This window comes from Rattus norvegicus, chromosome 19 (genome assembly GCF_036323735.1).
Source record: "Rattus norvegicus strain BN/NHsdMcwi chromosome 19, GRCr8, whole genome shotgun sequence".
NCBI classification, from domain to species: Eukaryota; Metazoa; Chordata; class Mammalia; order Rodentia; family Muridae; genus Rattus; species Rattus norvegicus.
The window spans coordinates 64,375,462-64,397,017 of NC_086037.1; the positions used below are offsets into that span (position 1 = coordinate 64,375,462).

Sequence of the window (21,556 nt, forward strand, 5' to 3'; positions counted from 1 at the left end):
CACCCGTGTGGCTTGCAGATGACGTGTGCCCGAGCTTTATCTGAGGCAGATCTCACACTGGCCTCCAAGGAGCCTTCGGACAAGGCCATGTCTGCTATCTGTGAATCTTGCAACCCGTGGGCATACGTCACAGCCCGGCCCAGGTTTGCAGCCTTGTGGTTTCGACGGAGAGAGACTAGAGTGTATTTCATTAGAACTCTGCCATGGGGTCCTGTTGCATTCATTTTTCAGGGAGTCCTTTTTGTTTTTAATAAATCAGGAGCAAGAATTTTCAGAGCGGTTCGTATCTTCCACTTGCTTACGTGTATGCGCTTTGCCCTTTGTTATTCTATTTATGCACGTGGGGGGTGCTCAAATGCCATGGTGTTCATGTGGAGGTCAGAGGACAACTTGAGGAAGTCAGTTGTCCCCTACCATGTGGGTCCCAGGGGTAGAAATCAGGGCCTTGGCTGAGCCCTCTGTGAGCCCTGACGCGCTTGCTGCTGCCTGGCGTTCTGTGCACGTTTTCTGACACATCCTAGCTGGGCCACGACCTCACCTACAGGAGAAATTTGTAGGAAGAAACATTAACTTTTAGCTTTACTTCTTTAACGTCCGTTAGCCAAAGACAGACCTCTACCAACTTGCGGTCAATGTTCTTGAATCGTTTAACTTCGCCCTTTGAAACCTACACTAGCTTTTGTATAATAAGAGTACTACGAACAAATCCCGGCTGGCCTGTGCTAGCCTGAAAGCCTTCCAAGAAAACATAGCTGCTGCAGCTGGCCTGTCAATAACATATACAACAGAGGTTTGTTTATTCTCTGTAACATACATTTTTCTAGAAGGTGTGCACACCAGAGCAGAGTCATCCAGTTTAATATTCCCATCCTATATGTGATGTGACACCTAGGGCTGCGTGGGGTGGATGTCCAAGTAACACTTGTTGACACGGGAGTCAATGGGTTGAGTCTTGATCTTCCTCGTGGAAGAACTAGTTATAGGTCGTAACGTATCCAGGGAGAGAGCATACACAGGCTACTTAGTGCTGTGCTCCACGCCGGTCCTTAGATGCCAGGATTCAGATGAAGAGGAAAAAAGCCTGCCAGTTTTTCTAACCCACGGATAAGAAAATCAGTGTTTCCTGCAATTATAAAAACATGACAACTTTTTTTTAAAGATTTATTTATTTTATGTATGTGGGTACACCGTCGCTGTCTTCAGACACACTAGAAGAGGGCATCCGATCCCATTACAGATGGTTGTGAGCCACCGTGTGGTTGCTGGGATTTGAACTCATGACCTCTGGAAGAGCGGGCAGTGCTCTTAACCGCTGAGCCATCCCTCCAGCCCCTTTTAAGGTTTTAATGACAGTTTTAGTTACTGGGAGAGTGTGCGAGGCACAGATGTAGCAGTCAGAGGACTCCTTATGGCCTCAGTTCTCTGCTTCCACCATGAAGCTCACCAGGATTGCACTCAGGCCACAGGTGTGGAAGCGAGTGTCTTCACCGGCTGAGCCTTCCCATCAGCCTGCGCTCTATCTTCTCCCGGGACAGAGGACCACACAGAAGCCATCCGCAGCCAGCTCCACAAAGCGGTGAACTTAACCATCTCACTCTTGAGAGCACAGATGCAGGATTACAGGAGATGGGTGATTTTAGCATTTATGGCACCCGGAGGACCACCGTAGCCCGGCACCGCCTGGTCCCCATCCCTCTTCTTGGGCAGTGCTTGGTCCGGCGACTCTGCTTCTCTGAGTTCCGTCGGCTCTGGAGTGAGCTGAGTCCTCGCCTCTTTCACAGCTGCATCCCTGGAGAGCAGTTACACCTGTCCAGGCTGAAAAGATTGGGAGCCTAAACACCAGGGGTCAGCAGGCTTGGCATGTAGGTGCCGTGCTCCTACCTCCCACTGTGCTCCTCTTCCTAGCCAGCGAGGTCCTTTGCCCACTGCAAATCTGGTGTCCTTAGGGGAAGCCTCAGTGGCAGCACCTGGGAGACTCTCCTGCCATGCAGTAGGCCTGCCTGTGCCAGGTCAACCTAGAGGCAGTCACCACAGCAGCCTGGGGTCCCTGCCTGTGCCGCACTGTAGATAGTCATGGTGAGTCCCCCTCCCAAAGAAGATTCCATGAGTCCTGCAGGCCACAGGCTGTCCTTTGGCTCCAGTGCAACCCCCAGCCTGCCAGGGTGGGCGACTCTACAAATCCCCTTCCCTGGAGCCCTGTAGGTAGCTTGCAGGCTGTCACCACCTCTCCTCTCCCTGGCTCCTCCTCTCCCTGGCTCCTCCACCTGCTAGCTGGAGTCCAGGCACCTCAGAAAACACTGACAAATGGTCTTCCTCCCAAGCCACTGCTAGGCACAGCAGCTATACAGCAGCCTGTTCCCTGTGCTGCCTGGGGCACCCACAAGAACCTCTCAGTGACACCCAGGTGCTCAGCTGACACCTGTCCCCACCCCCCTCACCCTGAGACTTACCCAGAGCCTCAGCAGAGCAGGAAAGCAGAGCCTTGAGAGAGGCTCTCTCAGCCAAGGGGCAATAAGCTGCAAGCCCCAGCCTCTGAGAACACTTCCCAGCTGTTCCCCACTAACAGCCTCCTCAGAGCCCTCCCATGCCCCACTCTTCTCCCTCCACCTAGTCCTCCCTCCTCTCCCATCTGCTCCCACCCCACCCCACCCCCAGTCACTCTTTGGGCTCTTCCTCTTCCTCTTCCTCCTCCTCCTCCTCCTCCTTCTCCTCCTCCTCCCACCTCCTCTCACTCGCCCTCCCTCCTCCCAGCTCCTCACACCCTCCCTCCTCCCAACTCCATACCCTCCCTCCTCCTTTCCTACCTTTTTCCTCTCCCACTTTCTATTCCACACTCTCCCTTTCCCTCTTCCTCTCCCAAATCTTCCCCTGCTACCTCTCCCTCATCCTCCCTCCTCCTCTCCCACAACCTACCCCCTCCTCTCTCACATACTGTTCCTCCCTCCTCCTCTGCCACACCCTCCCTCTTTCCCATACCCTCTCTCCTCCCTCCTCCACTCTCACAACCTCCCCCTTCCCTCCTCTACGACATCCTCTTCTCCCTCTTCCTCTTCCACACCCTCCTTCCTCCCCTCCCACACCCACCCTCATTTCTCCTCCTCTTCTCCCACCCCTTCCCTAATCCCTCCTCCTCTCCCACATCCTCCCTTTCCCTCCTCCCACAGCTTTCCTCCTCTTTCCTCCTCTCCCATCCCCTCCCTCCTCCTCCTTCCTCTTCTATCACTGCATCCCTCCTCCCTACCCTCCTCCCTCCTCCTCTCCCACCTCATCTTCCATACCCTCCTTCCTCTTCTACAACCCCTGTCTTCCACCTCCTCTGCCACACCCTCCCTCCTCCCTCACATCCTCTTCTCCCCCTCCCTATTCCCTCCTCCTCTCCCATACCCTGCCTTCTTCCTCTTCCTCCTCACACCCTCCCTCCTCCCTGCTCCTCTCCCACATCCTCCCTCCTCTCCTCTCCCACATCCTCCCTCCTCTCCTCTCCCACATCCTCCCTCCTCTCCCAGATCCTCTTCCACACCCTCCCCCCTCCCTCCTTTTCCCCATGCCCTCCCTCCTCTCTCCTCTCTCATGCCTCTATCCTGTCTCCTCCCTCTTCCCACCTCCCCTCCTTATTTCCCTTTCCTTTCCTCTCCCTTCTTCTCCTTCCCCATCTTCTCCCTCCTCCCCATCTCTGCTCCTCCCTTCTCTATCCCTTTCCAGTTTACCTCCCCCACCCTCCTGTCCCACCCCCCCACTCCTGTTCTCTCCACCCTCTCTCCCTTTTTCTTTCCCCTCCTTTTGGTTTAATTACCCCTTCCTCCTCTCCCTTCCTCCTCTCCCTTCCTCTTTCCTCCTTCCCTCTTCCCTCCTTCCACATCCCATCCTTCTCCACTCCCCAACTCCTTTTCCCTTTCCCACCTCCTCCTCTCCAGCCTTTTCTTCCTTTCTCCCCCACCCCTTCCTTCCACCCCCTCTCCCGTCTTCAGTCTCTGCCTCCTCTTCCTCCCGCCTCTTCCCATCATCCTTCCCTCACTCTTCCTCCCACTTCCCCAACTGTCCTCCTCTCATCTCCCCCTCCCTTTCTCCCTCCCTCCCCACCTTCACTCCTTGCTTCCCTCCCCTCCCTCTCCCCCTCCTTTTCCCTTCACTTACCCCACTCTTCCCTTCCCCCACCCCACCTCTATGTCTTCCTTTTCTATCCCCTCCTTCTTTCCCTGCCCCTAAACCTCCTTCCTTCCCTCCTCCTCTCTCCTTTCTCTTCTAGTACTTACCCTCCCTCCCCCACATTCCCTACTCATCCTCTTCTTCCTCCTTCCCTCCCCTTTTCCTCTTCCTCTCCCCTCCTTTCCCTCTCTTCCCCCTTGCCCCCTCCTCCTCTCCCATCTCTCTCTTTATCCCACTCCTACTCTCTCCTACCCATCTCTCCTCTCTTTCCCTTCCCACTTCTCCTCTCCCCACCCTTCCACTACCTTTTCTCTGCCCATTCTTCCTGTCCCTACCTCACGTCCTCTCCTCCCTCCTCCCCCTCCTCCTCCCAGCTCTTCCCTCCCAGCTCTTCTTTCTTGTCCTCCTTCCTGCCTCCCCACTTCTCCCCTTCTCCTCCTCCTTTTGCTCTTCTCCCCCACCCCCGCCCCCACCCCAGCTTCCCTCCCAGTCCCCCCTCTTGCTCTCACATCCTCTTCTGGTCCCCTCCCCACTTTTTCCCTGTCTCCCTCCAAACCTGCCTCTGTCCTATATGCTCCTGAACGTGCCTGTCACCTACAAGCCACTCAAGGAGGCCGGCAGGTCCTACATGGTGAGCTGGGGCCAGCAATGAGGGCTGGGGAACTGGGCTGATCACAGCCAAGCTCCCGCCAGCCTCAGCTCACCTAGCAGGATGCTTCCTTCTTAAGGTGCCCAGCTGATGGACCAGCTCACAGCATGCCTCCTGGCAGGACTTTGTGATGCAACAAACAAGTGCTTGGTCCTTGTCCTCCAGATCCCTGTTGCCTCATGGGGGGTGGGGTCCCCTGGGGGGATGGCCAGCTACATGGTGCCCTCTCCCCCCCACCCCCACCCCACCAGCAGTCCCTTCCACCAAAGCAATTCATCATCAGGTAAGCCGACCTGTGGCCAGAAGGGCCAGCACGGTCTACTTGGATTCTGGGGCAATAGAGCAGGAGGGTTCTGGGGAGGTGGTGGCCATGCCCCCCAGAGGATCCCAAAGCAGGGCTTCTTGGATAGTCCCAAGGAAGCACAGAGAGTGCCAAGCACCTGTCTCCTGGACTAGATGGGCATGCAGGGGGTCCTGCCTCAGGGGACTGCAGGTCAGAAGAATGAATGAACTTAAAACATGAGGTAAGGGCCTTGGCCCTGGAACTGACTCTCCCCATCCTCCTCAGGCCAGACTCTCCTCATGTCACAGGGCTTTATCTGCCACCCGCCCTCTTCTCTGGCTCTGTAGCTGTTTGCCCAGACCTCAGGGACAGCCCGGGCCCAAACAGTGCAGGAACTCAGCCTCAGGGTCTCTTGACTCAGCTAAGGCTGGCATTGTACGCCTTAGTGAGGCCCTCCTGCCCACCAGGATGAGCCATGGAGTCCGCCAGAGGCCTGCAGCCCTCACAGCCTCCCTGGCCCTGTCAGAGCAGAGCCCCCTCCCCCACCACACTGGGTAAGACCCAGTTCCTTCCTCCTTTCTCTGTGCAGAGACCCACAGGGTCCTGCTGACCCCACTCCCATCCACTGAACCCTGACAGTCCCTGGAAGTCAGCAGAGAGCTTCCACTGCAGGGCTGTCCCTGCTAGCCCGAGTCTTGGGAGGAGTCCTCCAGGCTTGTCCTCCCTCCTGGACTTACTTCCCAGCTGCAGCTGAGCTGGGCCTGCCCTTCCAGTGTGCAGTCCCCTCCATAAACACACACACACACACACACACACACACACACACACACACACACACACACACACGTCCTCAGCCTCCTGCTTCCGAGCCTTTTCTGATCCTGCCTGTTGGTGGGCCCAGGGCGCCTTCAGCCCAGATCACAGCCCAGGCTTTCTGAATGGGACACAGTCACCCACTGTGCACATAGCTTGATAGGAGCTTAGAGCACAGAAGCCAGGCAGCCTGGGAGATAAAGGCCTTCAATGTCCAGGGTACCCAGGAGCTATCCAGCCAGACCTTTCCAGGCATCCTGCTACTTTCCGGCAGGGTGGCTTGTCTCAGTGCCTTTGAGCAGAGACCCCTGCCCCATGCACACACATCAGGAGCCAGGTTCTCACCACCACACAATCTCTCCCCCTTTTAAAAGACCTCCAGGGCAGACAGCACAACTCCCAAGCCTTCAAGCTGACAGCCACAGGCAAATGAAGACAGCTGGTTCTCACCTTCTATGCGGCCCTTGGTCCCCATTGCCCTGTGAGACTCTGCTTCTGACAAAGGTGCCACCAGGGATGGTCTCAGTGTGTGTGGGTGGATGGGGGGGGTCCTAGGACCAGGGAGGACAGGTTGCTGTGCCCTCACCCTCCTCAGTCCTTCCTGCACTGTCCCTTTGTCTCCTGCCCTCTGCCTTCTCCCTATGCAAGTGTCCTGGGCTGCTATAGCCCATAGTCACAGACTGGGGCTTAGGACCACAGAGTAATCAGGTAGGGATGGCTAGAGCCATAAGCCTGCCCATCCAGGCCCAGGATTCCTCCCCCTTCTGTTGCTTGTTGCTATCTCCAGTACTTGTGGCTGCCTCAACCCTGGCCTCAGTCTCTGGGTCACATGACCCTTTCCCTGCTCTGTCCGATCTCCTGACCCCGTTTCTTATAGACATATATTGGGCATCAGGCTCAGAGCTAGTCAGCCCAGGTTGATCTCATCTCAAGGTCCTGGATACATCTGGAAGGACCCCTCTTTCCAGTCACACTCTCGGGTTCTCGGGGTTAGGATGTGACCATAGGACAGACACATCCTATGTGGCCAGCAACCAACACTTAGTGATACCCGCCCCCTCACCAGAGTCACCAGGTGGGACGGTGCCTAATGTGAGCGTGAGTCTGCTGTATGCCCTCCCATGAATGAGCAGTCTGGTCTAACACGGTGGACATGACCCCACACACACTCCCCTCCCCCTCGTGCTTTCCCCTCCCTTTCTCTTCCCCCTCATGCTTTTCCCTCCCCCCCCACCTCAGTCACATCTTTCCCCTTTAAAGTAACAGGGGAGAGACTGGATGCAAAGAGAATATTCTAGATAGCCACTTGGAGAGAAGTTGATCAGTTGGCGTATAGGCCTCGGGCCAGGCTGGCACCCCTAAGCCTTGCTTGCTCTCTCGGGTCCTCCTGTTTACCTGCACACCATCAAGCACTCCACCCCACCCCACCTCCCCACCCCCAGCTCCTAGGGCTTTCTGACCTTCCCCAGTCTGGTGCCCTGCGCCACCCAGAGGGGCTTGCACCTTTTCATCTCACCTGCCCCCAGAACCATGGGGTGGTATCCCTGTGAGCTCTGCACCCCTCAAAACTCACTGTATACCTGGCCAGCAACAGATCTCTGTCCTTCTAAGCCCACCCCCCTTGTGGCCCCCATGAAGACGCTTCCTCCCCAAATAACAATACCTGGCCTTTGCCCTAACTCCCCCAGCACCCAGGCAGGGTTGTAGGCTCTGTGTGCCCAGCATCCTTCAGCTCCCAGGAGCCTCGGTGCTGGCCAAAGCATCCTCTCTTCCACCATCTGACAGAGCCAAACGAGGGCTTTAGTACCCACCCTACTGGGCCCCTCAGGCCATCCAGAGCCCAACTTAATGCCCCGCCAGAGCTGGCCATCTGGTTTTGTTTCCCCAGGGTCAGAAAGATCCATCCCTGAGAGGAAAAGAAGGGAAGACACCCTACCCCACGCCCCTGGAACTCACACCCCAGTGTGGAGGATCACACGCAGACACACACAGGTACGTGTAAAGCACATGAAGAAATAGCAAGGGCTCTGTGAAAAAGAAAAAAAAAAAACACGAATCCAGCCAGTGTGTGTGTAAACACGGGTGTAAGCAAGTGTGCGTGGAAGCCAGGGGGAGACTTGGGTGTCTCCCTCTATTGCTCTCTGCATTTTCGACCAGGCCCCCGAGTGCGGAGTTTAAAGGCATTCACCACTCTGCTTGGCCTTTGCTACACCTGAAGCCCATAAAGGGTTGACCTGTCTCCGCCCACCAACAGTTGGATGACCAGCATGCCTGGCTTCTATGTACATTCAAATTCAGGTTCTCTGAATTGTCCAATAGTTAGTGGGTTTGCCCACTGAGCCACTTCCCCAGCCCCAGAAAGTAGACACAGGCTGCTCTGGTTTCCCTGTTTGAGTAGAAGCCTACAAACTGAGGAGCTGAGGAGAGTAGACTCTAAGAGCATGTCCCTATGTCCCCACTCACTCTAGGCCTAGGCGACTGCATCAAAGCCCTGAGGCAGGATTGTCAGGCATGGTAAGATTTGCTGTTGGCCAGGGTGAGCAGAGTCTGAGGAATCGGGGTGTATGGGTTGAGTCTTTGGAGTCTGAGTGTGCATGGAGTTGTTTGGGCCACTGAGCCAGGAGAAGCATTTGAGGAAGGAAACCCAGTGGAGCTGCTTTGGCTTGGAGGTGGCCCTGGCTTTCTTTCTCACCTCTGAGGCAATCTGAGCCCAGCAAGAGAGGGGAGTGCTGGGCCTCCTGGGGTTCATTTTGTGTTCCTAGTGGCTCTCCCTCTCCTCTGCCCATCACATTACCTACTCTGAGCACCAGCCACCACCAGCCAAAGGCAGCTCTGACAGTAGCCAGGGAATCAGCAAGGGAACACTGTGTCCCTGAGCTCCAGGGCCATGGTGCCCTCAGAGCCCAGCAAGCTCCGTCATCAGCAACCCACCCACCCTCGGCTCACTGCCGTCCACAGTAGGACACGGCCATCCTGCAGTACGGACATGGCAGGCCCAAGCCCGTGGGCCCAGACAGTGGACAACCAGCCCTAGATACCCAGCTCACCACAAAAGGTTCGGTTAGGACCCAGGAAGGCAAGGCCTCAGCCAGGAGTGCTTTCCAAAGCAGGGGTATGCAGGCAGGAGGGAAGGCATTGCACAGAAGACTGGGAACCCAGCCCAGTTGGTCTGGAACCCAACCTAGCTCTCTTCCCTGTGATAATAAAGGTGAGAATATGGCCGCTGACACCTTTGCCCCAGCTATGGTTCCCCGGCCTAGCCTCAGTCCAGTCCTCTCCTCAGCTGCTCCCTGGACACACAGACACTGAGGCTCAGAGGGGTTAAACTTCCAGGACAGACATGCCCAGGTCCCCACATACTCATAGAACACTGTCTGTGGCCGCCATGGCCATGTATCCAGCCCACCCCAGGTGACTATGTGGCTACGCTGTAGTCCTCAGACTCACCCCTTCTAGCCCCAGGTCCTTTGCACACCCTGCTTTCCTTAGTGATCCACTTCCCTGAAGCTTCACTGTTCTTCAGGTCACAGGACAAACAGCCCTCCCACCCTCCCATCCTCCCCAGATCTAGAGCCAGTCTTGTTCTCTCTATTCCGAGGCCCATGTGAGGTGCTGCCCCTATGGACTGACCAAGGCACGGCAAGGAACAGTTCCGCAGGGCCAAGCCCAGCTAACCCATCCATCCCCACAGGGCAAGCCTCTAACCCTGCCTCTATTGCCCGCATCTACCCACATGACACCCCTTCTCACCTCGCAGCTTGTAAATATTCAGGAGTTCACTGAAGCCTGCCTTAAACTGGCAGTTCTCCCCATATAACCTTGGAGATGGTTCATTGCAGTTAAGTGAAGTAATGTTTGCCGTTCCCCCACCACACCCGCACCGCCCCATGAAACTTTAGCTCTTTGTATTCCTGGTCTGATATTCCACCCTCAGCAGGACGACAGGAACCCAGCTGGTTTCAAAGACAAGCCATGTGCAGGAGCTGAGGGCTGACAGGACAATGGTGAACCCAGTGCCGTCAGCAAAGTCTGCCGTCAGACACAGGAAATGGCACAGGGGCTGTCCAGCGGAGAAGCCACCAGGCCAGTCTGTTGCAGCAATCGAATGTTTATGTTTAAACTGGACGTCATTGTTTGGCTGGGTGATAAGTGAAAATAAAGTCAATCCCAGTATTTGAGGCAGGAAAACTTCCACAGGATCTAGGTTAGCTTAGGTTACATACATAGTGAGTGTTGGGCTAGCCTGGGACATGTGAAACAGACACGGAAAATGAAACTAGCCTTGGCCACACATCCCATCTGACCCCCATGCTGCAGCTGATGCCTTGGGATCCTCCCGCTACTCTCCCTCCCTCTCCCCTCCCCCCTCCTCTTCCCCCCCCCTCCCCCTCCCAGCCTAACCAAGCCTTTGCACAGTGGATATGCTCTACCCACCACTCTGCTCACAGGCAACCTTGGGCACCCTTCCCACCTGCCTTAGGGATTCTCCAGCAGAACGTGCCAGAACGTCTTTAATGAGTCTCCATGACTGACACTTGGCTTGGGGCCCACGTGGGGCCTCCACACCGTGCATAGCTTCTTACAACCGTCACCAAAAGTCTGTGTGTCAACTCCCTCACCATGAATGGTTGTCTCCGAGCTCCATGGCTAACAGGAGACCTCCTAGAGGGCCTCTGACTGTCACACCTACCAGCCATGCTAGGGGCTGATGTCACCTTGATCAGCAGTTTCCTGTCCTCAAATTCACCCTTCTTTGTGGTTTCCTGTTGTTTAGTCGCAGAGATATTTACTCTGAACTCTCACAGGGAAGGCTGAACTGTGGAGGAAGTGGCCACAGTTAGACAGGTCAGGTGGGCTGCCATCCGTCTACTCCCCACATGCTCCCTCAAAGGAGCCCAACAGGACAGAGTCACTGACAACCCAAAAGACAGCAGCCACAGGAAGCTGGAGCTGTCCTTGGGTTGAAGATCAAATGCCATGAGCCCAGGGACAGCCTGACAAGAGACAGAACCACAGGACTGAGCCTGGCTCCTCTGGGAGACTTGACAGGGACCCAAGTGAGGAAGTGCCACCCCATTCTGATGACACAGTGCCAGCTTCTTTGGGTCCAAAATCCAGGTCCTGTTGTTAAGTGTCTAGGAATCTTTCTAAGTCGGTTGTTAAGTATACCTGCAGTTAAAGGTTAAATGCACAAACCAGAAAGCAACAGTCAGTTCACTCATTTTGACCCTGCCTGAAGTCTCCTGGTCTCTCAGGGCTGTCTGTCTTTGAGTGCATGAAATCTCTGTTCCACTGTGCCCTTCAGAAGCCCCAAGAGCTACTCTGGTCATGTAGACTCTGCAATGGAGTGGCTGTTACCCAACAGGAAGCATTATACACTCCAGCTGTCTTCAACATTCTTGCTTTTCTAATCTTCTCATTGATTTTTACTCATTAATGTGGAATGGCCCGTGTGTGTAAGTCAGAGGACAACTTGCAGGAGTCCATTCTCTCCTTCCACCACTGGCTCCCAGGGATCGAACTCAGGCCCTCAGGTTTGGCCACAGGCACCTTTGTCACCTGAGCCACCTTGCTGGCCCCGAAAGCTGATTCTTCAGACTTTGCTAGCACCTGCCCTGGCCACTCTCGTCTTGTCCTTCAACCTCTGGCTGTGATTGCCTTAATCAAATGCAATCAGAAAGCAAGTTCGTGCAGTGCTTGGGCATGGGGTTCCCCAGGGTTCAGCCTCTCAGGGCTCAGGGAGAGCCACGGAGGAGGAAGTGTGTCAGAGAAGCTGGTAGAATGTGACTGGCAAGCGTCCTCCATCCTTGGGAGAGAAGATGCCATGCCTCAGGTGGCACCTCTTAGCCAGTCAGCAGCACATGAGTGCTGACCCGAAGACCAGAGTGGGCCTTCGTGGGCCTTCATGGAGGCTGTAGGGCTCTGCTTACACAACAGACACTATCAACCCATGTGCTGCCTGTCTTTAAAAATCACACGGCTGAGTAGGATGGCGGTGGCTCATGCCTTTGATCCCAGTGCTCAAGAGACAGAGGCAAGTGGATCTCTGAGTTCGAGACCAGCCTGGTCTTCAGAGTGAGAAATGAGGGCTGCACAGAGAAACCCAGTCTTGAAAAAATACCACCACAAACAGTAAAAACAAAAAAACAAAAACAAAAAAACAAAAAAGAAAAAAGAAAAGAAAAGAAAAAAAAGAAAAGAAAAGAAAAAAATTCAAGGTGACGTTCTTCTACTTGAAGAAAGGGACCATCCATTTTGGATTCTTCATCCCTTCCTGAACGGACGTTGGGTGACCTGGGACTGTGGGAAGCGTAAGCATCAGGACCCGGGAGGTATGGGAAGCCATGCGGCCTCCAGGTTAGGGCTCTGGGTTCAGGGAGTTTGAGGCTGGTTTGATCTCCCCTGTGCTGCTGTCGTTGAAGGGAACCCATGGCCAGGAGTGACCGACCTGCTCCAGCCCACTCTTGTGACAGACAAAAGCACTGCCCCATTGTACCACCCAGCACGGAGTGGTACAGGGTGTTCCCCCTGTGGAATGTGGTGATCCTGTAGACCACAGAGGGTAAGGACTGTGAAGCAAAGTGAGACAGTGCCTGGCCACAGGGTGATCTAATGTGAGCGGCCCTGACCAAGACCATGGCTCTGACTCAGTCAGTATCTCAAGGATGTTCTGAGGCCAGGAATGTCAAGGGCGCCTTGCTGAGAACAGGAAGCTGGAGCCTTGGGGCCTGTCTGCAGAAACCAGGAACTCACAGGCAAAGCCACGGAGAGGAAGGAAAACAAGTCAGAAATCAGGACCAAACAGCCAGGCCTGGGCTAAGAAAGAGTCCAGATGTCAGGCAGTGCTGGCAGGACCCAAAGGATCTGCTGCTCCAAGCAGGGTGTGAGCTGAGAAAAGAGCCATATACAAAGGGAATGTTCTGGTCCCTGTCACCCCATTTATGCCAGCACTGAAAAGAGGCATTGCTTAACAGGCGACAAACAGCAAGAAGAGGTTAAAAACAAAGTGAGGTCTGACTGAGGTCCTCTAGGGGGCAGTAATTCACTCCCTGAGTGCAGATGTACATACTTCGCCCCACCTTCTTGGGTCCCCTCTTCCCACAATGTCCCAGAAGAGGCAAGCTCTCCAGAGTGGGCCAAAGGACACACAATGCCAGCTGAGCCTTGGTCTGCAGCTGCCTGCAGAAATGGGCAGGAAGTGCAGCCCATCTCTCCCCAGCTGGTGCCACACTTATCCACCCTAGAAGAAAGAGGAGCTGGGGCATGCAGGCTGGGAGGAGAAGAGGGTCTCCATGACATTAGTCCCCACTGCCCATCCTGCTGCCAGAGTTGAGACACCACTGCTGACTCACACACCCTCTGCATACACATCCACATGCATGCACCGTGCACCCATGCATTGGCAAACATGCACACAAGCATATGCCCATGTGTCAGCATACGCACATGGAACTCTCTGGAAGCCAGCCCTCCTGAGGACAGCTCCTTCCACTTCCTCCTGGGGACAGGAAGTAGCTGTGACTTTGAAGCTCTCTTGGGATGATTGCCAAAGCTCATGACCCACGCCTCCTCCTCTCCACTCTTCAAAATGCACATTAGCCATGTGTTGCCTCCCTGTTGCCCTTGGAAGAAACCGCAAGCTGCTCTAGTGGCTACTGGGTCCCTTGTCATCACAACAACCCCCAAACCTCCCTCCCTCTGGCCTTACCCTATCAGTCTCTCAAACTGCCAGCCACAGGGCCTTTGTACCTGCATGCTGTCCTCTTGTCAGGCTTCCCTCTCCTCCACTCATCTTTCTGGTCTTAGCCCAATTGCTCTCTCCTCTGGGACAGCTCAGAAAGTCTGTTCCCAACATGGCCAGCCTGGGTATCTTCCTGTGCTTACTTGGGCAGTCGCCTTGCTAGGAATAAGGCTTGAGTTCCTCAGGGTCCCAGCACAGCACAAGTGTTGAACTCTTTTGTCTGTATTAGTAAGGCGAGAGCTTTAGACCCTTATGTACAGCGTGTGGCTGTCAGGAAACACACAGGGCTGAAATATGATCCCTGCTTAGACCTCAGCTTCTCTTCCCAGGAAGTGGAGGACTCTAGACTCCCCATGAGTCTATGCCCAGGACTGTGTACCCTGACACTGGCAAGCAAAGTGTGGGTCCCAAGTTCAGAATCCCCAAGGTGAAGAGAGCACAGGGTGGGGGATCCAGTCCTGACCTTAGCTAGGGAGATGGGGACTGCCCTCTCGACACAGAGGCTGGAGGATGGCCCTATGCACAGGAAGCAGTTCAGGGAGGCATGGAGTTGACCCAGAGTCCTTGACAGCAGCAAGCAGGCCTGTCCTGGAGCACACACTGGTGGGAGCAGAGCCAGGCAGCAAGTGGTGTCTGACCAGCGTCAACTCCCCGAGCTGGAAATGGACTGCCCAAGAGGATGGCTGGATCACAGTTCTCTCCAGCCCCAAGGGTGAGGCTGCCCCCACCCTCCGCCCATTCGCCAACCCCTCACATCCTCCAAGCTTGTCCGGGCCCGACTGGGCTGCTGGCATGCATTTGTAGAAAGGCAAAGTAGCCAAGGCTGTGGGACAGAGCAGGCTTGCCAGCTCTGGGGTGAGAAAAAACAGGCCAAGAGCCTGGGCCTGCCTGATCCTGCCCAGTGGGGCCATGTTAGTAGGGCAGGAGGTTCCACTACTCATCCAAGCGCCTCATGTCCCTACAGTCTCTACCTCACACTCCTCACAGTGTCCCTGCATAAAGAGGGGTGTGCCCTTGATCCCCAAGGGAACCTAGCAAAGACAGTTCAGACCGGTCCCCAGATTCCCAGCTGTGCACTGACAGTGACCCCAACAGTGGACAAGGGTGGGGGCCATGACAGTAGGGGTGGCAATGACGCTGAAGATGACAGCTACCTTAGAAAGCTCTGTGGTCTTGTGGCTTCTGCTCAAGATAGTATGAAAGGAGACATGGCTGGTCTCATTTCCTCCTGGACCAGAAACACCCTCAGAGAGACTGTGCTTTGAATGTGGAGAAGAAGCTGAGGAACCTGGGTGGGGGGTGGGCACCCATTCCCCAACCAGGCAAATCCACCCATCTCAGGTTTCATCCCACTTGGCAACCACAGCTTTGGTGGTAATTCTGTAATCCAGTCCAGTTTAGCCTGCATCATCCCTGTGCTTCCTAAACCGTGGGCTATGAGTCACCCTGGTCTGAGCCAGCCGGATACTTCCAGGCCTCTTAAGAGACCTCACCACTGTGGTGACCAGGACGGACAATGTCAGGATCACAGCCAGAGGAAGTCCTAAGCCCTGAGAAGCACACCGAGGTTCCAGCCAGCAGGGACTTTCCCCCAGGGTGGCAGGGGTACCCCATCTCTCGGCTTCACCCAGCTCCCTTCACTCTGGCAGAGGTCTTTGTGAGCACTGAACCCCATCTCTTTACCAGTGATACCAGTACTCACAAGAGACAAGCCCCGTGCTCCCCAGGCCCTGGACTCACAAGAGACAAGCCTTTGTGTTGTTGTAAAAATATAAAAATAAAATGGTATAGATGTCTTTTACCGGCTTGGTTCGCACCTCGGTGCCCCAAGATATCTGCTAGATATCTTGGCGGAAACACAGCCCAGCTGCACACTTTCCTACACTCAAACCCTTACATAAAAGAACACACAACACAATAATCTTAGATCCAATTGGTAAGATATAATTGCCCACTTAAACATACAAAGCCTGGTACTATCCATCCATTGAGAACATTAATAACAACCTGTAAATACACAGCGCAGAATCTTAACATCACCTGCCATCTTGTCCTGCCACAGCTTCTCAGCCCCTCTCTCCCTCTCCTCTCTCCTCCTCTCTTCTCTTCCTTCAAACTTCTCTCCCGCCCATCCTTCCTTCTCCTCCAATGACAGGCCTCCTTCTATCCTGTACCAGCCCCTCTCCTGTACTTTACAAATTCAATGGGGAAAAGGTTCTTATCAAGTCACCTGATTCCTGAGTATTTGACTAGGCAGCTGTCCTAGGGGCAGTGGAATTAGCATCAAAATACAGATAACTTCAGGGCAAACCACAACACCTTTGTGCTCCTTGTACCCTGAATACCCACAGTTGGACTGGTAGAGAAGTCAAAGTCCTCACGAACATAATCCAATTTCAGCTTTCTCTTCAGGCCTCTCTTCCTCTGCCCCAAGGGTACCGTCCTGCTCACAGCACCCCATGAGGTCATACCTGTCCCACAGATCTCTCCACTCATCCACAGCTTAAGGTCAGCCACAGCTAGTGGACTCTATGCCTCAAGAGTCCATGGTGGCCACTAACCTGTGCTTTTCTTTGGGGACATTAGCGTTCAACATGTTGGAGGACACTACTGTTGCTTGGGCTTGACTTTGTACTCCATCCGTGCAACCCTTTCACTTTCTTACTGGCCAGTGGGAATCCACTCCTACTCCATGGTGCTGTCCTTACCTCCCAAGTCTACCCCCAAAACCCAGGCAGCTCAGATATTTCAAGGTTGTCTTCCAACCTGGGAATCCCTGCCAGCCCCAGCTGGGGCTTGTCATAGAGAACCTGCCCTGCCCCTCACCCCCACACTCTCTGCTTAGTCCTACACCCCACTTCCTGCCCACTACAGAACCTTCCCCAGGGCTTCCCACTGCCCCACTGCACTACCTCTTAACTCTCTCCAGAGCTCCCTTTCGTTTTCATTACCCTGGCACACAAAATTAAGCAAGACACACTTGTTGGTTTGTGTGGTTACCATTGACAAACGGGAGCCTGCTGGGCCAACAGCGAAGTGCAGGTAGATGACTTGGCATGAGCCCAGGGCACGGACGGGCGGCTGGGAAATGCCACACCTGGAGCCGACCCTTCTCATCCTAACAGGCAAAGCAGAAATGAGCCCAGAGAAGTGTGCCCAGGCAGTGTGTGTGAGGCAGGGCCTCGGAGGGCAGGAGAATCCCAACAGAGTGGGAGAGAGCCTTTGGTGGGGCTGGGCCTCTAGGTCATATCCTGCAGACCATTAGGTACTACTGAACTGGAGGTAGTCCAAAACAGCAGGGATGCTGGGGGTCCGCAGGGTCACGTGGGGAAGGTTTGTGTGTGTGTGTGTGTGTGTGTGTGTGTGTGTGTATGCATGCTTGCTTGTTTTGTTTTGAGACAGGGTTTCTCTGTGTGGCTCTAGTTGTCCTGGAACTCACTCTATAGACCAGGCTAATTTCAAACTCAGAGATCCATGTGCCTTTGCCTACCAAGTGCTGGCATTAAAGGTGTGTGCCATCACTGCCTGGCTGGGATAAGCCTCTCTGGCTTCCCTCATCCTTCCACTGGAGCCTGAAGCCATCCCAGTGCTTGGCATGGAAGCTCTTCTGCAGAGAGATGGGAAAGGCCCTAGAGCTAGTTCCAACCACCTGTGACCTCCAGCAGGTCACTGGCCTTACCTGTCCTAGAAGGAAGGTCTGTCAAGTTTACAGAGGCTGATCAAGGCAACAAACAACAGCCTGTATTTAAACCACCACACATAAGACCAAAACAAAAAGGGAACCAATGAGCAGCAGTTGTGTGGGCCAGAGAGCAAACAGCTCGATGGCCCAGCTTCTTGGAACTCTCCGGGCAATGAACTCTTAACAGGTCACAGCTTGTTAGATGGCAATGGAAGTAGGAATGAGATTCTGGCCAGACAGACAGCCGCCTGAGGTCTACAGACCCCCTCACTTGCAAAGCGGCCACCAGCATACAGGGTACCTGGGTCCTCAACTCCCCCCCCCACACACACACACAGACCTACAGCCACTGTCCCCACTGATGAGACACACACAGTAAGACCCTCAAGGATGGGCAAGTGAGGTCGGAGGCCTGTAAAAACTCCAGGCCTGGAGGCAAAATTCCAACAGAATTCCTTCCCCTGGCCAGGACCAGGAGTCATCATCCCAGTCAGCTGTCACAATTTTGCATTCTGTCACAGACCGAGGCCTGCCCATCCCGTATAGCTGTGGCCCTGAAGCCCGTGGAGCATCGGAACCACCTGAGACAGTGTGAGTGACTGAGCTTCCTTAGAGCTTCTAGCCTGCTGGGAGAAGGCAGGCCTGGGGACCTGGGGCCTGCCAGGGTCTAGGCTAGGTGTTGGGAATGGCTGGCTGTTCAGTGAGTCAGAGGAGGCTCTGGGTGGAATCCTGTGCTAAGGGCCTGCAGTGTGCCAGCCCCCAGACCACCACAGTGGGGAGCAGGGATGGCCACCCCTGCCCTGTGGATGAGGGTATGAAGGCTCAGAGAGCGGGCTGTCCAAGTGCACACAGCTAACAAGACCAGAGCCAAGATGTACCCAGAGGCTCTGACCTCACCGACAGCTCCTGTGGCTTGAACCACTGTCTCTTCCTGGAAGAAGGGTCTCATGGTGCTCCTGCCACAGGGCTGTCCTCACCTTTGGCCAGTTCAAAACTGTTGCCAAAGATTTAATCGCAGAAGACATGTCCATCGGGTGCATGTGATACGACACCAACAGGGTCATCCATATTCAGGAATGTTCCAGCAGTCAACCAGAAAAGGCCAAAGACACAAGGCTTCTAGGGCTCAGTTGGTAGCGTGCTTGTCTAGCATGCCTGCACCCCAGGGTTTCCTCCCCAGCACTGTATAAATGGGCATGCTGATACAACAAGCCTGTGATTCCAATACGCAGGAGGTAGAGACAGGAGGGTCACAAGTTCAAAGTTCTCCTCTGCTCCCCCAAGAGTCAGTACCAGCCTGGGGCTACATGAAACCGTTAAGAAAGGAGTGAGGGCCAGAGGAGCAAGGTTCATTTATCCAATGGCTGTTTGATTGAATATTTGAGGAGGCACTACTGCGTTTCAGGCCCTGGACGGGCAGGTAAGACACACTGCATGAATGATAACTGAAGGGGGGGAAACGCTCGTCCGGCCAAATCACTCTTGCCTTTTGTTTTAAAAATCTATTTGGTCCTGGTGGCACAGGCTTGTGATCTCAGCCACTAGAGAGGCTGAGGCAGGAGGATTCTAAGTTCAAGGCTAGCCTGGGCGATTTAGGAAAAACCTATCTCAAGATAAAAAGTTTGAAAAGAGGGCTGGGGATGTGACTCAGTGGTAGAGCCCTGTCCAGCATGGTGGGTCCCTGGCTCCCACCCTCATGCTGAAAACAAAACAAGCCAGAGCCTTGTCTGACTCCTGGGAGCTGTTTCATGATCTGTTCCTCTAGTTCCTAGTGTTCCTGCTGCCCCTGCCTCTGGGCTTACATTTTTAATGGTTGCAAAATACCAGCATCCAGGTATAGCCAGCGGTGACTGGCCTGTTCCCAGTAGAAACCTGGGAAGTGGCATACCGTGTTTGCTCTGGGTGTCACCACAGCTCCCGTGGATCACCACCCTTTCTGATTAGGACTGCCCAGAACGGTGAGACAGATACCCTCATGGAAATAATCTCTCCACTGAGGTCCCAGTTCATTGTCAGGAGAGCTAAGCAGTTCTTGGGACTTCCCCCTGAGGTCCCTGAGTGACCTATGACCCTGCTGCCCAGCTCCCAGAACATGCTTTTCTTCTGGACCCTATGCCTTCCTGTAATCAGTATATGCGGTTGACAGGAGGTGGACTGCAGGAGGATTGCTAAACTGTTTAGTCATTCCCCGAAGAAGCCCAAGCCTGAGGCAGGAGGACCCTGGAGCTCCTGAGTCTGCTAGCACTGCGCCAGGGAGTCCCAGCATTCCTCCAAATCTCTCCTCTGGACTGCAGGGAGCAGCAGGAAGCAGCATGATTAGGTGTTTTTCCATCTCACAGGTAGAATAGCCAGAGAGGTTAACCCTCTTGCCTGAGGTCACACAGCTTCAATGAATGAAACCAGAATACTGAGGCCACAATGGAAGGCGTTTGCACACCAGGGCTGGACCCTTGTATACCTACAGCCTTCCAGACCCTAGAGCAAATGTCCTCACTTTCCTGCAGTCTGTTCACTGCTGTTTAAAAGAAAGAGGAAGGAACCAAGCAAGTGGAGGAGGCTGCCGCAAGGGTCTGGAGCCTCCCAGCTTCTTCCTCCCTGAGTGGTTAGCCCCCCCCCCCCCCCCGGGTTCGGCCTCTCTCCTCCTCCTCCTGTGGGAGCCCTGGGTCCCTATCTTTGGCAATCTCCCTAGAGCTCACAGTACTAATCCCTAAGTAATTCCTAGGGCCAGGCAGGCACTGGCTACCCACGCTGGATCCCAGGTATCAAGCAGAGTTCTGTCAGCAGGACAGGCTACAAGCCCCTCAGCCCACTTCTGGCCCTGGGAAATCCCTGTCTTTATCTGTAAACTAGTCATTGCTAAAATATCTGGCCACCTCTGGGCAGATGAAGAGAATGAAGAATTTGAGGGTCAAGGCCAGTGGCCTTGTGAGCCTGAACAAATATTGATTGTGTGTCATGTGCCGGAAGGCCTAGGCTCTCTGTGCCAGGGCCCCAGCCTAGGTGGAGTTGCAGATCCAGAGCCCCAGCCTAGGTGGAGTTGCAGACCCAGAGCCCCAGCCTAGGTGGAGTTGCAGACCCAGAGCCCCAGCCTAGGTGAGGTTGCAGACACAGCTCTTTCCCAGCCTCCCATCGCTCAGTCTCTTCACTGGGGATTCAGAAAAACAATGCCCCTGCTCCCATTTCTGAGCTGCTGGGTGGACAGAACCGCCCTGAATCTGCCTGGAATGGGGGTGAGCACAGCCCTGCTCACCCACTGAGGGGCTGGGCACTCAGGACCCTCTGTGTTTACCTTAGCTTCTTATTCTCTTCCTGTAGTCCAGGGATGCTCAGCCTGTGGTGACCTCCAGCCACAAAATTATTTATGTCACTGTCACTGCAATTGCAACTTTGTTACCGCTCTGACTCCCAGTATAAATATCGGATATATGGGGTCGTGACCCACAGGTTGAGAACCCATGCTTCAGTCACTAGCCTGCTGGTTCTGGGAGATGCCCAGTTCTGCCACTGTGTGACTTTGGGTTTGAGCTGAACTTCTCTGAGTAGCAGCCTTATATAAGAACTATCTGTTCACAGTGCCTGGTGCCTGAGAACATGAAGAGAAGTAGCTGGATGGAGAGAGGGTCTGCTGGGTGGTTCTGGGATTGGCCGGGGAGAGAGAAGTGGTAGTATTTCACAGGAGCAGTGAGAGCAGGCCCCATCCCCACACCCACAGCCAAGGCCCTTCCTTCAGCTCACACTCATCGCCCTTTGGGACCTGGGAAGCTCTGCGCTGGCTGCAATAGTGCTCAAGTAAGGAAACTGAGTCTCAGGTTACTCTGCCCAGCCCCTTGTCCTGGATAATGGACCCTGGAACCGGCTGGGTGTCAGGCTCTCATCAGCCTAGGTCTGACACCTGAGGCCAAGATGCGTGGGATCATACAGCAGGATCTCAGGACAGAGGGACAGAGGGACAGAGGGACAGAGGGAGAGATGCTAGCTGAGGGAAAGGACAGGTGGAGCCTATTCTCCTTAAACACTTCCCTATGTGCCAGTGTTTCCCTTATTTTATGTGAGAGTTTTTTTCCTTTGGCTCTGGGGGGGCAGAAGCCAAGCGCCCAGCAGGCTGGGCAAGCCCTGCAGCACTGAACTACATGGAGCCCAGCATTCCCTGTTTTCACTGACTGAGATGTGTATGCCCAGCATCTACAGAGCATGGACTTGAAGAAAAACCCCCACGAAGTCTATATACATTCTACTAACAAG

General features: G+C 54.5%; 1 protein-coding gene and 1 long non-coding RNA gene across 17 annotated transcripts in view; one reads left to right on the top strand and one right to left on the bottom strand.

The window, feature by feature from the left end:
- Positions 1-1,339: 1,339 nt before the first annotated feature.
- On the bottom strand, positions 1,340-2,979 carry LOC120098609 (uncharacterized). Its single transcript, XR_005496986.2, has 2 exons — positions 2,451-2,979; positions 1,340-1,815 (listed from the first exon to the last, which is right to left on the bottom strand). It is a non-coding gene; the product is annotated as an uncharacterized LOC120098609 (long non-coding RNA).
- Positions 2,980-4,874: 1,895 nt separating this feature from the next.
- The window catches only part of Osgin1 (oxidative stress induced growth inhibitor 1), a 28,830-nt gene continuing 12,148 nt past the window's right edge, over positions 4,875-21,556 (top strand). For 4 of the 16 annotated variants that reach the window (XM_039097445.2, XM_039097446.2, XM_039097443.2 and 1 more), the window contains exons 1-4: positions 4,939-5,078; positions 6,266-6,395; positions 7,780-7,883; positions 17,836-17,905. The gene's annotated coding sequence lies outside the window, so the exon portion shown is untranslated. 16 annotated transcript variants of the gene reach the window in all.